This window comes from Phalangium opilio, unplaced genomic scaffold, assembly GCF_054372755.1.
Source record: "Phalangium opilio isolate 3A_F unplaced genomic scaffold, DU_Popi_V2 ptg000032l_1, whole genome shotgun sequence".
Classification (NCBI taxonomy): domain Eukaryota; kingdom Metazoa; phylum Arthropoda; class Arachnida; order Opiliones; family Phalangiidae; genus Phalangium; species Phalangium opilio.
The window spans coordinates 8,771,262-8,785,426 of record NW_028324159.1 but is presented as its reverse complement, the minus strand read 5'-3'; the positions used below and the strand labels follow the sequence as shown (position 1 = coordinate 8,785,426).

General features: G+C 38.0%; 2 long non-coding RNA genes across 2 annotated transcripts; one reads left to right on the top strand and one right to left on the bottom strand.

Annotated features, from left to right (window-relative positions):
* Positions 1-2,301: 2,301 nt before the first annotated feature.
* LOC149685911 (uncharacterized) lies at positions 2,302-3,496 on the top strand. The gene is made up of 3 exons (XR_016384100.1): positions 2,302-2,394; positions 2,468-3,069; positions 3,152-3,496. It is a non-coding gene; the product is annotated as an uncharacterized LOC149685911 (long non-coding RNA).
* Positions 3,497-3,637: 141 nt separating this feature from the next.
* LOC149685910 (uncharacterized) lies at positions 3,638-4,515 on the bottom strand. Its single transcript, XR_016384101.1, has 3 exons — positions 4,407-4,515; positions 4,066-4,334; positions 3,638-3,986 (listed from the first exon to the last, which is right to left on the bottom strand). It is a non-coding gene; the product is annotated as an uncharacterized LOC149685910 (long non-coding RNA).
* Positions 4,516-14,165: the final 9,650 nt, after the last annotated feature.

Here is a 14,165-nt window from a genome sequence, read left to right as displayed (position 1 = left end):
AAATAGACAAATGCGAACTAGAGGGGATAGCTGCCAAACTATGAAAATTCGCTACGCGACGGAGCATTGCTAGACGGAGCCTGGAGATGCTTAATTTCCTATGTTTAGTGCAAAGTTAGCCTTAGTAATAAAGCCGACCGAAACCAAAGCATCGGCAAAGGCGAATTTCACAACTGAAGTTCAAAGCTACCGTATGGTACAGCAAAAAAACCCAATGGACAAAAATAAACAAGTTCAGAAACAAAAATTAACCTCTCCGAGTCGAGACGCGGGCTATCTATCTACTTATTTACTTCAATATACAACTATCACTATATTTTGATATGCAACTACAGGCTTTGAAATTTTAAATAATGAATTATTCAAGCGTAAAGGCCCGTTTTCAATCAACTTTTTCCAAGCTTTTCGCTGTGGCTTTTTTGAGAACTTTTGACGGGCTTTCGAAGATAAAAAATCTTCAAAAAAATTAAAACGGAAAAGCTGGAACTCGTATCGTTTTCAAACAAGCTTCAAATGAATAAAAAATTACAAGTGGGCGTGTTTTCATGTGTGTAGACGTCATTTTCTTTTCAAAAAAAGTCCTAAACCCTAGCAAAACGCGCCAAAAGATGTTTAGGATTTTCTTAACGTCAATAACACGTTTATACAAAGTGATAACTATAGCGTTTATTTCAGGTCTACATATTAGGTTTACAACACGTATGAGAATGGTGTTCCATTGACCGTTAGTGTAGCGTTATTACTGTATGTTTCGGCAACGTTGTTATCACGTTTATTGAAAGTGAGAACTAAAGCGTTTATTTCAAGTCTAATTGTTACGTTTGAGAATGGTGTTCAATTGGCCGTTAGTTTTGCAATATTACTGTATGTTTTGGTAACGTTGTTAAAACATTTTACCAGAGCGTTTATTTCAGGACTATTCGTAACACGTTTGAGAATGGTGTTCAATTGACCGTTAGTTTAGCGTTATTACTGTACACTCTAAGAAATTGAAGTGTGATTTAACACATTTATAAGTACTTTATATGGGTCCAAATTTGACACCGTTACAGGTGTACATTTACACCCCTGAAGGGATTTAATCACACTTACACTCAAAAAAATGGGGTGTGCTTTAACACCTTTAAAAGTAGTTTATATGGGTCCAAATTTGACACCGTTACAGGTGTTCATTTACACCCCTGAAAGGGTTTAATAACACTTATTTGAGCAATTGGTGGCAAAGATAAGTATAAAATTGTGCAACAGAGGTGCAGTTTAACACCTTTTTAACTCATATCGCACTGAAGGTGAATTTTTACTCTCATATTAGTGTTGTGCAACTCCTTAAAGGGTGCGGCATAGCACCTTTCAGAGTGTCGCTTCACACCTTTATGAGTGTCGCGTAACATCTTTAAGAGTGGGAGATTATTTGGTAGGATAGTAGTAGAAATTCTAGTACTTTTCCTAGACTTAAGAGCAAAACCGATGACGTAAAAAACACTATTGTAGCTACATTTTGACCACTCATGAGGCATAACTCAAATATCGAGTATGCTTTCCTGTTTAATTAAATTTTGATTATCCGCCATTCCGCAGTATTATTAGCAATCAATGCTATATTCATAGCAGGGTTCTTCCTTGAGAGAACTTCATCACCTATAGGGAGGAAAGTTCTCACATGCAGAACTATACCTCTTTAAGCGAGGGTTGTTTCGTATAAAGTCATTTTTACGGGTTTATAAACTTCTGAAAAAGGCAGAAAGTTTTCACTTCGTACAATTGCATAGGGTATCAAATTAGTCTTGGAGGCTATAATATTCAAGCAGTAGATAGAGACGTTCTTGTTAAATTTAATAATCTCTTTTCACTAAGAGTTTTTCGAGCACCAGAAACGCGTTTAATCTAATTTGCACTACAGATTTTACAAAAAAAATCCATTTTGTACTCTAATTTTTCTCAAAATAATGATAAAACATGTCACAAAAGCAAGTGCCCCACTTTGGCTTCTCGAGCTGGCCCTACTGTGAGGCCAGTATCTAACCTAGTCTCGTTTTTTAAGAGTATTCTGCAGGCTTAGCCTTCCGCGCCCACTTGGATTCTCGTCGCTCATTGGTCCGTAAAGGAACTGGATTCTGGCTTCTTATTGGCGGCTTAGGTTTCGACTTTCAAGACGAAATTGAATTGCGGATGTCCACCAAATTTGAAATACGGTTTTTCAATGGGTGAATCGTTCAGCGTCATCAACCGGTTAACTCACCGGTGCTTTTGCTTTAGTTTCTGATGCTGAACGTAGCAGACTACACTTTCATCATTGTTAGAGGCGACTTGGGTACACCGGTACGGTTAATATTTTGCTAAGTACGGATGCCTATTTGAAGAAGAGCGATTTACTTAAATCGTCGCATTGGACGGGTATGCTTTTATTTTATCAATTGCAAATTATCTGTGACAATATAGTTGAATAAAAGTAAACGTTCATTTATAGTGTAAGACGTTTCAGCTCGTGATCGAAAATTATTTCAACCAAGGCTTAAGTGTTATGTAAGTTTAATCATTAATGTGACTTCATTTATCGTTCTGCGTCGTTAGTAAATAACATGAGCATCGAATGAGCCAACTGACCATTATTAAAGCCATTCAATTCTCATAATAATTATATAATTAATGCAATATAGAATATTAATTATAGTATATAATAACATCCTACTGATATGCTGAAGTGGGTTCACTCAAGGGTAATGAGACAAAAACGTCATTCCGTATATACAATTGAAAGTATGACAGCCCCATAGGCAATCCTACCCCTATGGGATACCATTGACTGTACGTGTGATATAGTCAAAGAAAGAAATTATGATAGATGGGTTTAAAAGTAAATGTTGCAGTATGTTCAACTGGTAAATATGGTTACTGAAGTGTCTAACAATATAAATGTGAATCAGTTTTTGTTGTGCTAAAGATTTGGAATAAAACAGTGGTATAATTGACAGTGTCACACGAATGGGCTACTATAGTCAATATTGATGACGTCCACGCTTCAATCTATAATACAAACTTTAAATTGTTATAATTAACATCAAATACCATGTAATTACCACTTTATTTAGAAAATATTACAAAAATGTAATAATGTTTTAAGGCTTCACAAAAGTTTGATCTTAATATACAGGATTTGCACATGTGGAGGAATCGTACCATTTACACCAGGAGGACAGAAACCCGTCTCTTTTTGTCCTCCATGCAGCCCGGCCTTCTGGTGTAAGTTTCATAAATGCTCCATTTGTGTAAACTACCTATATACAGGATTTGCTGCTACTTAATGTCACCTCAAATGAAGTAACATCAGCCTGCTTGTGTAAAAGACAAGAGACAATGTTTGAAGGTACATTTGGATGTAAAATGTTATAAATAAACAATTGTATGACAACGGCAAAAATTTGCTCTCTTGTCATGAGAGTAGCGACAACGTTTCTTCATAAACTGGTCAAAATAAAGCAATATGTTCTGAAATATCGTTCTGTATAAATTTTTTATAATTATAATTTTAAAGTAGATTTTTGGTAGAAAGTATGAATAAAACTGATTGAAGCCGACATATTACAAGAAGTTTCCTGTTTCGACTTTTTCGTTTGCCTAATTTACCATTTAGGCAAATCTTAGATTCAAGTGATAGTAGAGTGTAAGTTTGCCTAATATAGAAGTGTGTCGTCTTTATATGTGAAACTGGAGAAGCTACATCGTCAGTTAAATCGTTAGTTGAAAAGCCAAAATAAGTTGAACGCAATCAATAAGATACGCTTCATTCAAGGTGATACCATAGAGTGTGCGACACTATCGAAACAGGGTGAAGTCTTAATGGTGTCCTTTCGTTCGAGCATTTATATGTCGAATGTCATTCTTGTAATTGGTAATCTTCACGATATGTATCACTTATTATTGGTACAAGTACCTGTATTGATATTCGATCGAGATACAAGATACCAACAATTAGTACTCATCCAGGACTAACAGAAATTAGAAATGCCAAGATTAAACCCGGGAATTATAACCGAAAATCTATTGTTTTAGGCTTCTTCAACCTACAGCAGCGTTTTTACGCTTGTTTTTCTCAACTTATTACTTGGTGACATGATACATTCTACCCGTGAACTGGAATGGCATATCAGAACAGTTACGTCTTCAATTTCTGTGCATTGGAATCTCTCTTTCATAAAGACAAATGGGTTCTCTAAAGCCTAATCAGTGTATTGCGCACAATATATCTTAGATAGCCTTGCATGGTTCAGCTACACACGCCCCTTTCAATGATAAAACACCTCTGCTACAAGGTTTTTGACGACCAGAATTAACCCCTGTTACAATGCTATATTTTAGTAAAGATTGTGAAGTTATATTATTAAAATGTATAATATTACTTCGTCTACCATAAAGTACACTATCGTTACACATTAAATACTTGAATAAACTTCCATTCCAGAGTCATGTTACCGAGATACAGTACACTAACCCTAAACATGTGGGAATTGGGGAAAATAGTCTGCTATTTGAAGGTTCACGAAATAGATGGCGTAAAGAACCTAAACATAGAGGTTAAAGGTTATTGCACTGACCTTTGACGATAACCGACACAAAATGCTGACATTAAACCGTACGTTCAGTGTCAATTGAAAAGCTAACTGAACTGAACCACCACTATCTTTCCTTGCTTGCATGAACATCCAATCTCAGCCCAGAATCCAATTTCGCCTCGAAACCTAAGCCCCCAATCAAAAGCCAGAATCCAGTTCTCTATGGACCAATGAGCGACGAGAATCCAAGTGGGCGCGGAAGGCTAAGCCTGCAGAATACGGCGGCTGGACTGGTACATGTATTCGAGCTTCTGCCATAGTTCCCGAGACGTCGCGCAATTCTTTAATTGCTTCAACTCCGACGGACTGATCGACAAGATTAGGTCCGCTCTTGCTTTTCGATCATTACTGTCCCAGGTAGCGACCGCCTGGGCGTTGCCTTCCGTTTCCCGCACCAGAGTTGGCCTCGATGAAGTTCCATCTACGTACTCCCAGAGGTCGTTCTTTTGAAGCAGGGCTTCCACTTGCATTTTCCAGGTATCATAATTATCTTTCGTTAACGTCTTGATTCGTCCCAGGTGATTTCCGGCCATTCTCCGTCTGACTCCGCACCTTAAACGATAATCTTCCCCACGTTGAACTTCGTATGACTTCTAAACCTTTGCGCAGTGGAAGCGTGCTGGGCACATAACCTGTTGTTGTTTGACGCAAGAACGACTCTGGGACTAACTGGTTACGAACTCTTTATTAATTTACTTAAAACATTAATATTAATTTCCGGGAACACAACTGACTGAACATTGTTATCTGAACAACTGAATACTGATATCTGAATGTTATCCGGTTATATAGTTAAAGGCATCGCGATAAAAAAGGTTACAAGTATGACCGCGATGCATAAAAAACACAGGTAGTTAAAAAATCTGGATATAGATAAAAAACAACCGTTATTACCTCTCCGAGTGACGTATGTCACGGAGAGGTTCTGTAACGATCGTGTGTGTCTGTTTGTGTGTGTGTTTGTGTTCTTTCTCATAGTTCAGGGCATGATCAGTGTTACTGCCCAAATTCTCTCTCTATTTTCTTACAATGGTTACACTCTAAGAAAAAAAGGTTCTACTTTGCCGAGAAAAGGGATCTTAACGCTTGTCCCCTATTTTAAACCCTTTTTTGATCTACAAAGAACTCTTTGATATGAGTTCTCTATAAAGCCCTAAGGAGTTCATCTACGATCCTAGCTGGGGTTTTTCTTTGAACCAAGTTAGTTTCTTTTGGAACCGTATTAGGTTCCTCCCTGAATCATGTGGCGTGTGCATCAGAACCTTGTTCAGTTGTAATCGGAACCATGTGTAGTTTGACTGAGAACCGTGTTGAGTTCGACTCTGAACCCCGCTTCGTACGGCTAAGAATTGTATTGCGTTAAACCCAGAACCCGGTTTAGTTCGACCCAGAACCCTGTTTAGTTATAATCCGAACGCTGTGTAGTTCGACTCTGAACCCTGTCGAGTTTGCCTCTGAACCCTGTTTAGTTATAATCAGAACGCTGTTTAGTTCGACTCTGAACCCTGTCGAGTTAGCCTAAGAACCGTGTTGCAGTCAACCCAGAACCCGTGTAGCTCGACTCTGACTCCTCTTTAGTTCAAATCTGAACCTGATTTATTTTGACTCAGAACCCTCGTTTGTTTCAAATCCGTTGGAAATATATTATAGGGAGAGGGCAAACCCATTCTTGCCACGTCATAGGCTTATATCTCTTACCTCGATTCCATCCCCCTAACGGGGGAATTTCAGCATCGCGCCTACAAACGCTCCCGTAAGCAGAGGTATAAAATGACGTCGGATGTTCTTTCCCTCCCTGGCAAACGCCCTCTCCCTATAGCATATGACCACCTCATAGAGGTTCTTATTTTAACAGTGTTAGGTTGCAATCATGACAATGATATTCAATTTTTCTCTCTTGGTGACTCTTTAAAAACACTTCACCATGAAGTATAAGTTTACACTATATATAAATGTAGTAAAGCTGAATTAAAGAGTAAACACCAAATTTGAAATATTAATATAAAATAATTTCTTGGAATATTGAAATGAAACAGAGCTTTATAGCTACAAAACTACTAAAGGAATCGTAATGCCGAAACATATTTAACAAATTTTCATTTAATATTCAGCAATAAGAAAATGTTATGATTTTGTAAGAGATCAATTCATCCTACTCGCTTTATATTAACCTTGTGTTTCTATTCATATGCAATCTTCATTACTCGTTCTATATAAACTTTCACTTGTGCCGCTCCAAAGAAAAGAAGATTATCTTAAATAATTAAATAAATATAACTGAGATTAATTTTTTTAATCGTCAGTATTTTACCTTAATTCTAGTTAAGCCGTTTTAAGAAACATTATTCTTAAAATGAATTTAAACATAGCTATTGTTGACGTTTGACTTCTAGCGTATAGCGTTTTCACAATTTTTGGAAATTTAGGGTATATAAAGCGATTCATTCACAAATGATAAAAATGAGAGCAATTGCGTTAGCATTTGGTGGAAGCCCTGCCATTGGGAGGCTAAACGTTTCTCGTAACCGTAGCCGATCGCGCGTACATCTTAACCCCAACGATGATAATGTAGTAGAAGCCAATGTTCCAGATTGGCGTGTATGTGGTATACACAGAAGACCAAAGGTGTTGTCAGAAGCCAATAAGTACAGATTTGCGTGTATGTGGTATATACCATACGAAAGACAAGTGTGGAGATAGCGTAATGAAGTAGAATTTTCCTAATTTCTGTTAACTGCGAACGCGGTCCGGAAATTGCGAACACGGTTGCTCTGATTTGCCAACTGCGAACGCGGTGATAGACAGACACACACACAGACACGTCCAGTGTTATACCTCTTCGTGACGTCATCGTCACTCGGAGAGGTAAAACCCTGTGTTAAGGGAAAATTCAAGTAATTTTATGAATTCCTCTAATTTGAAGACATTCCAGCATATTGAACTCTCCGAGAATTATTTCACAATGTCTTAAAAATCAAAATAAATATGAGTTCCTTCAAATATTTAGTATAAGGTAGTCCGACGAATTATAAATTAATTTTGATTATTTAAATCTTTGGGATATTTTTAGAATGTTTCACTATGCAGGTAGAATTAATAGATGATTTCTCTCTTCACCCTTCATGATCTAAGTTCATATCGAAAAACCTTTAACTTAAAAACACACCATATGAGGAAAAAAGTGTTAAGTAAAGCCCAAAGGTGTTTGTCCCCACCATTCAAACAGTTTTATGTTAAACAACAATGCGATACGGAATTGATTCGGTTAAAAACGGTTGTGTAATCGTGTCCAATGCGTTGGCAACGGTTGTGCAAGCTCGTGTAAACGCGGCTTATATTTCCGTTTAAAAACATTTCAATAAGGGTCAATTAACACCGTGCCGTTTTTCTAAGCACCCATTGATAGAACACCTTCCAACTGAAACAAAAACACCCTGCAGATTAAAGCACACCTGGAAGAGTTAATAAAACCTAAAGGTGTTTCTAAGTACCAGTGAATCGCCATTTCCTTTAAAAAATACCTAAAAAGAGTCAACTAGCACGTTTTTACGGAGAAAGTACCATCCCAGTTACAAAACACTCTAAAAAACATCCATGAAACACCTTTTTTTCAAACAGTGTTCTTTCACGAACCTTTAAGGATCTTTCAAGAACCCGTATTTTTTTCATGAACCCTCAAGGATCTATCAAGAACCAAAATGTTCTTTCACGAACCCTCAAGGATCTATCGAGAACCTGAATGTTCTCTCACGAACCGTGAAGGCTCTCGCAACAACCCAAATGTTCTTTCAAGAACGTTCAAGGATCTTTCAAGAACCCGAATGTTCTTTCAAGAACCTTCAAGGATCTAATAAAACCCCACACGTTATTACAAGAACCCTTTTAATTAGATACGATCTGCTAAGAACCTTCCTGTTCTACTGTGAACCTTCATCCACGTCTGGGAACCTGTAGCGTTTCAACTAGAACGTAAGAGTTCTATTGAAAACCCTCGAAGAACCCCTTTTTTTACAGTGTAGAGACTATTTGATATGATGAAATTTCAACTCCAGTTTACATCAATTCTCCCTGGTCGTACTAATAGCAGGTTAAGCTATAGTTTTCTCAGGTCCTGTTAGTCTCGAAAGGGTTATATAGTCCTTGTAACTTTTAAAAGGTTGTTGTCATGGCTAAACAGACCGATATTACAGTTTTTTATAGTTTTATAGGCTATTTTGACAAGTTATCTCCCAAAAGTAATTAATGTAATGATAAAATATTTTCGGGGAATGGAATTGTGGTCGAAAAGCCGTAATAAGTAAATTTTTGAAATTGATTACCAGTAAAATAATTTATTTCAACGAAAAACGGTAATGGAACGTTGTTTTTTCTTAAGCATGCATTTAAGTTTCAATTAAAAGGAATAATTAATATCTGATCCTTCAGACAAGTGATAACCTCAGTCTTATCGATACTTTTTAGGTCTTGATTCTAATCAAGACATTTTTGATTAATATCTGTTCCTTCAGTCTTTATTTTAATTAAGAATGTTAAGAAACTGTTTTACATTTTCAAAATCTGCACTAAGCAGAAACATTTATAAAGGGGACCATAACTTTAGCTCAATCAGACATTTATTTATAATAATACTTCAAAAAAAAAAACGTAAATCAATAAAAGTTTGTATTCTTATTGTAATTAACATAATACAATTTTTTACAATCATTTATTGACACGCGAGGCGCCCCCTTAAAAATTCCAGAAATAGGACCAAATTCACAATTTTACAAAATTTTTAAAAATGCTGATTTATGTCCGTTTAACATTTAGCTCAAAATTGTCATAAGCCCAATATGAAATTCGGATATCCTTAAAACTTCATAAAGACGATCCGAGGTTGTCAATTTCAAACTTTTTTTGTAGCATAAACTAACGTCTGTTTGATATTAAGCTTTAAACCTTAATCAAAATATAGTCAGGGCTACCCTAAAAGTTCACAAAGATGATCCAAGATTGTTAATACGCCTAAAAAGTGCCATCTTCAAAATATGTAGCCGGGGAAAAGAGAGCGGGATCGAGTGGGCTATGCTAGTGGTTGGAAGTCGCGGGGGTTGGGACAGGGATAAGGAAGTTGAGATGGATTGGATGTGATGATGGGCGACCTGCGGCACCGTATCTCTCACGATGTACCTCGCGCACGCATCTACCCTTCGGTAGGCGATTGCTAAGTGCTGACGCGTAGCGCCATTTTATTTGTATGAGAACTAGCTTCTATTTTGAAGATAGATGGAGCACCCTTTTCAATTTCGTCCAGTACGACCCTATCTAACCGCTGAGGATGCTGGGAGGACTATGTTGCCGTAGGTGGGGGTACACAGGCTACGCTAAAGGTATGAGGGTTTCCACTCCATTCCTCTCTCCTTCAAGGTTGGGACTCCAGCCATAGCCAACTCCATCACGCACTCGACAACGCAAAGCAACTCGCGCCAGTGTGGGAAATAAGGCGGTGACACAGGGCAAATGACCAGTTTAAAAATTGCCTGGTTCAGTTCAAAAATTAAATCGGAGGGGGGGGGTCAGTGGTCCACGAGACTACTGAGAAAGTTCAAGGGTAACCAGACTCCACACATTAGAATTCTAATATTTTAATTATCCACTTCTTTAGTTTAGCAGACGACGTGCTCTGGTCAATGGTCACGGACCGGTTTATTTATTCCAAGTCAGGAAAGTCGCTGGCCTAATGTCCAGTTTAAAAAATGCTTATTTGGTCACGGACCAGAAAACTCACGTAAACACGACGCGAATGTCGAAAACGACGTATTTTCCGACTGAGGAGAGGCGAAATAGCCCGGCCTCCTTTTACGTCCCCCCTTGTATTTTGAAATTGGGACTGGGACTATGGCGTGCGAATACTTAGGCATCTTATACCTTCTCCCTAGTAAACTAGATATCGCTTCTTGGTTTGACCCAAAGAACACATCACATTCTAATTTATGGCAGAATTATCAGTAACACCCTGTACATCTCTTACTAAAACCATGAGTTTATAACACATGTTCCATAATAAGGTTCATAAAACTTTTGGAAAACAAATTTCCCTGAGATTTCCAGGCTTTTCCCCATATACTTCCCTGAGTTTTCCAGGTTTTTCCCGTATATGGAGTATCCTATGGAGTAAATGTTAGCGAAGGAGGGAAGGGGCAAATAGGACTATTACATAATCAAAGGATATCCCCGTATATCTAATATAACCAGAGTTACGAGCTTCCAAAACTTAGTGTAATGTTAATCCTACGGAAGAAGCAAAGTACCTCCAAGCTCCCACAAGTACCTAAAAGCACCCACAAGTACCCACAAGCACCCACAAGTACCTACAAGTACCCACAAATACCCACAAGCACCCACAAGTACCTACAAGCACCCACAAGTACCTACAAGCACCCACAAGTACCTACAAGTACCCACAAGTACCTACAAGTACCCACAAGTACCTAAAAGTACCTACAAGTACCCACAAGAACCTAAAAGTACCTACAAGTACCCACAATTACCTAAAAGTAACTACAAGCACCCACAAGTTCCCAGAAGTACCTACAAGCACCCATAAGTACCTACAAGCACCCACAAGTACCTACAAGCACCTACAAGCACCCACAAGTACCTACAAGTACCCACAAGTATCTACAAGTACCCACAAGTATCTACAAGTACCCACAAGTATCTACAAGTACCCATAAGTACCTACAAGCACCCACAAGTACCCACAAGTACCTACAAGCACCCATAAGTACCTACAAGCATCCACAAGTACCCACAAGTACCTACAAGCACCCATAAGTACCTACAAGCATCCACAAGTACCCACAAGCACCTATAAGTACCCTTAAGCACCTGCAAGTACCCACAAGCACCCACAAGCACCTACAAGTATCCACAAGCACCCAAAAGCACCTACAAGTATCCACAAGCATCCACAAGCAACTACAAGTACCCACAAGCATCCACAAGTACCCACAAGCACCCACAAGCACCTACAAGTACCCACAAGCACCTACAAGCACCCGCGCAAAGCACCTACAAGAGCTCAAACGCCAAGTTTTCTTGCTTAATATCCCTCTAACGGCGTGAATCATGGCAAAAACGCCGTAAGTCCAATAGAAAAAATTAGGGCTAAAATGCGGGTCTCTAACAGTGGTAAAACGCCGTAATTCCAATACCCAAAACAACGTACGAATGAATAGTTTTCTATATACACTATCCCAATTACGGTAATTTTTCAAAAAAATCCCATGATATCTCTATGGAACAATATTGTATCTTTCACCAAATGTCGGATTAATTTTATGGATTCTAAAACCCCCCTTAACAACTTTTTTCTTTATAGAGTTAACTATTAGTTGGATCTCTTTGAAATTTTAACCACAAAATTAGGGCCCAAGTTTAGTTCACTGGCAAAATTTCAAAGCAGCAAACACAATACGAAAAAGTTACGGCCAATCAAAGAACCCTCCTTTAGCATTAGAGGCAGTATCAAGTCTTATCTAAGAGAGCGACCGCTCTCCTAGAATTAGAGCGTTGTTAATGAAGATGTGAAACTGATATTTAGTGAACTCTTTAAAAAATTAATTGGGATTGATATTGGTTTAAAATTTGGATACTAGTGTCTAAATTTCAGTTCATCAAGTATTTTCTGTGTTAAGTACCCTTTTTACGATTTTATTAAGAAATCATATTTAGTTGCAACGCTTTACCAACAGGGGTTACGCTTTTATTTTATTTTTACCTCTTAGAAATTCTATAATTAACGCAAGATGTGTGGCTTTTTTTCTCTCGTAGCGATAGCTAAGCCCTTGAATCGTCCCACCTCTCCCTCTTCACAGCTATTGCCAAGACAACTCTTTCAAAGTTCACACAGAAAGGGCCGATAATTTTACCCAGTCATGAATTACTTTAAAGGGAATATGAAACTATTTGTACAACTTTGCAATTAATTTTGGGGTTTCGTCGGGGTTAAATTTTATAAGGACTCCACACACATTACATTCCCTTTAAAATGACTGTACTATTTCTAAGTGCAGTCCTCTGACGAACCGCTCTCTTTTTCTAATTGTTGAAAAAGTGAATACGCGAATCCCTTAAATTTAAATTTTGTTAACTGTTTTATAGACAACCCCCTTTTAACTATTTTCGTATTTTTTAATTCCAAGCAATTTTCTTACTTTATGTACTTTCCCATTTGAATTCAAACAAGAGCGAGCTAGAGAGCGCGCTAAAGAAAATTCCCCAAAAATCTTCAGTAGCCGATACCATCATGATAACCAAGCCATGTCGAGAGGTAAACAACCCCGAAACTTTCCATAAAGAAGTAGCCTAGCGACCTGGCGACCAAAATCCTCCTTTTACCACCAAAAACCCATGACGAACCTCGAACGGTATCGAATAGCTACATAAAAGAACTTTTCTCTTCAGAACGCTTCCATCCTCTAAACCGCGCGCTCAAATAGCTCTAGCCTCACTAACGGTAATTCTCATACGTGTTGCAAACCTAATGTGTAGACCTGTAGTAAACGCTATAGTTATCACTTTGTAAAAACGAGTTATTGACGTTAAGAAAATCCTAAACAGGTTGAGGTAACTTATGTACCAAAAATAAAAGTTTTTCTTACGTGTGAAGTACAAGTGAAACGTTTTCAAAACATTGGCACCAAAAATCAACTTTAAATCAACGTTTATTTGCTACCTGGGATGTTAAAAGAAAAAACAAGTCCACCCCCAGATTTCAAAAAAATTAATTCTCAACCATTCTGTAAGCCCTCATGCAATATGCTGCGAAATTTCTAGCATCAGACTGGAGTCAACTGCTATCGAAAGGGAAGGACAGTCCCGATAAGAGAACGTGGATGGTAGGTTTATGTCATCTAAGTGTTTAAACTAACTTTTTAGTAAGTTTAAAACCGTAGATGATATATAAAGGTGATATAAAGTATTTAAAAATAAATGTTGTTCTAACGAAAATAAAGATTTTCCTCGTAATTATGCTGCAAGCTTGCGAAAGTATTTTTTGATGCTGAGAGCGTCTGGCTCCATTTCTTACGGAGATGTGATTTCATCATTTATGGTGAAACTTTTCGGTAAGGCATACACTGCGCCACTTTTGTCGTTGGTACCGCCGGTGATGAGTCGGAAAAGTGTATTGTTTTTCAAATTTCTCTGTAATATTAACACTTAAACGCACTGTGGGAAGACGTCTTAAAGTAACAGGCGGCTCCATTATCACCCCTAGTATGCTGGCTAATCTTTTGGACACGAATTTTACCTTGCCAAAGGCAGGAGCCAATCAGACCTGATGCACTAGGTCCCCTTGGTTCCTGCCTTTGGTTTAACTAGTCTTTGCCAAGCTTAGCCAACGTGTAGCAGAAAAGGCATCTTTCAGGGGCATCAACGGAGCCGCCCTTTGCTTTAAGTTCCCAGAGAAATTTGAAAATCAATTTTTATTTCCGATTTTTCATTCCTGTTACCCAACGACAAAAGTCTTTTGGTGTGAAATTAGCCTAAACTGCTAAGCATTGAGCAATC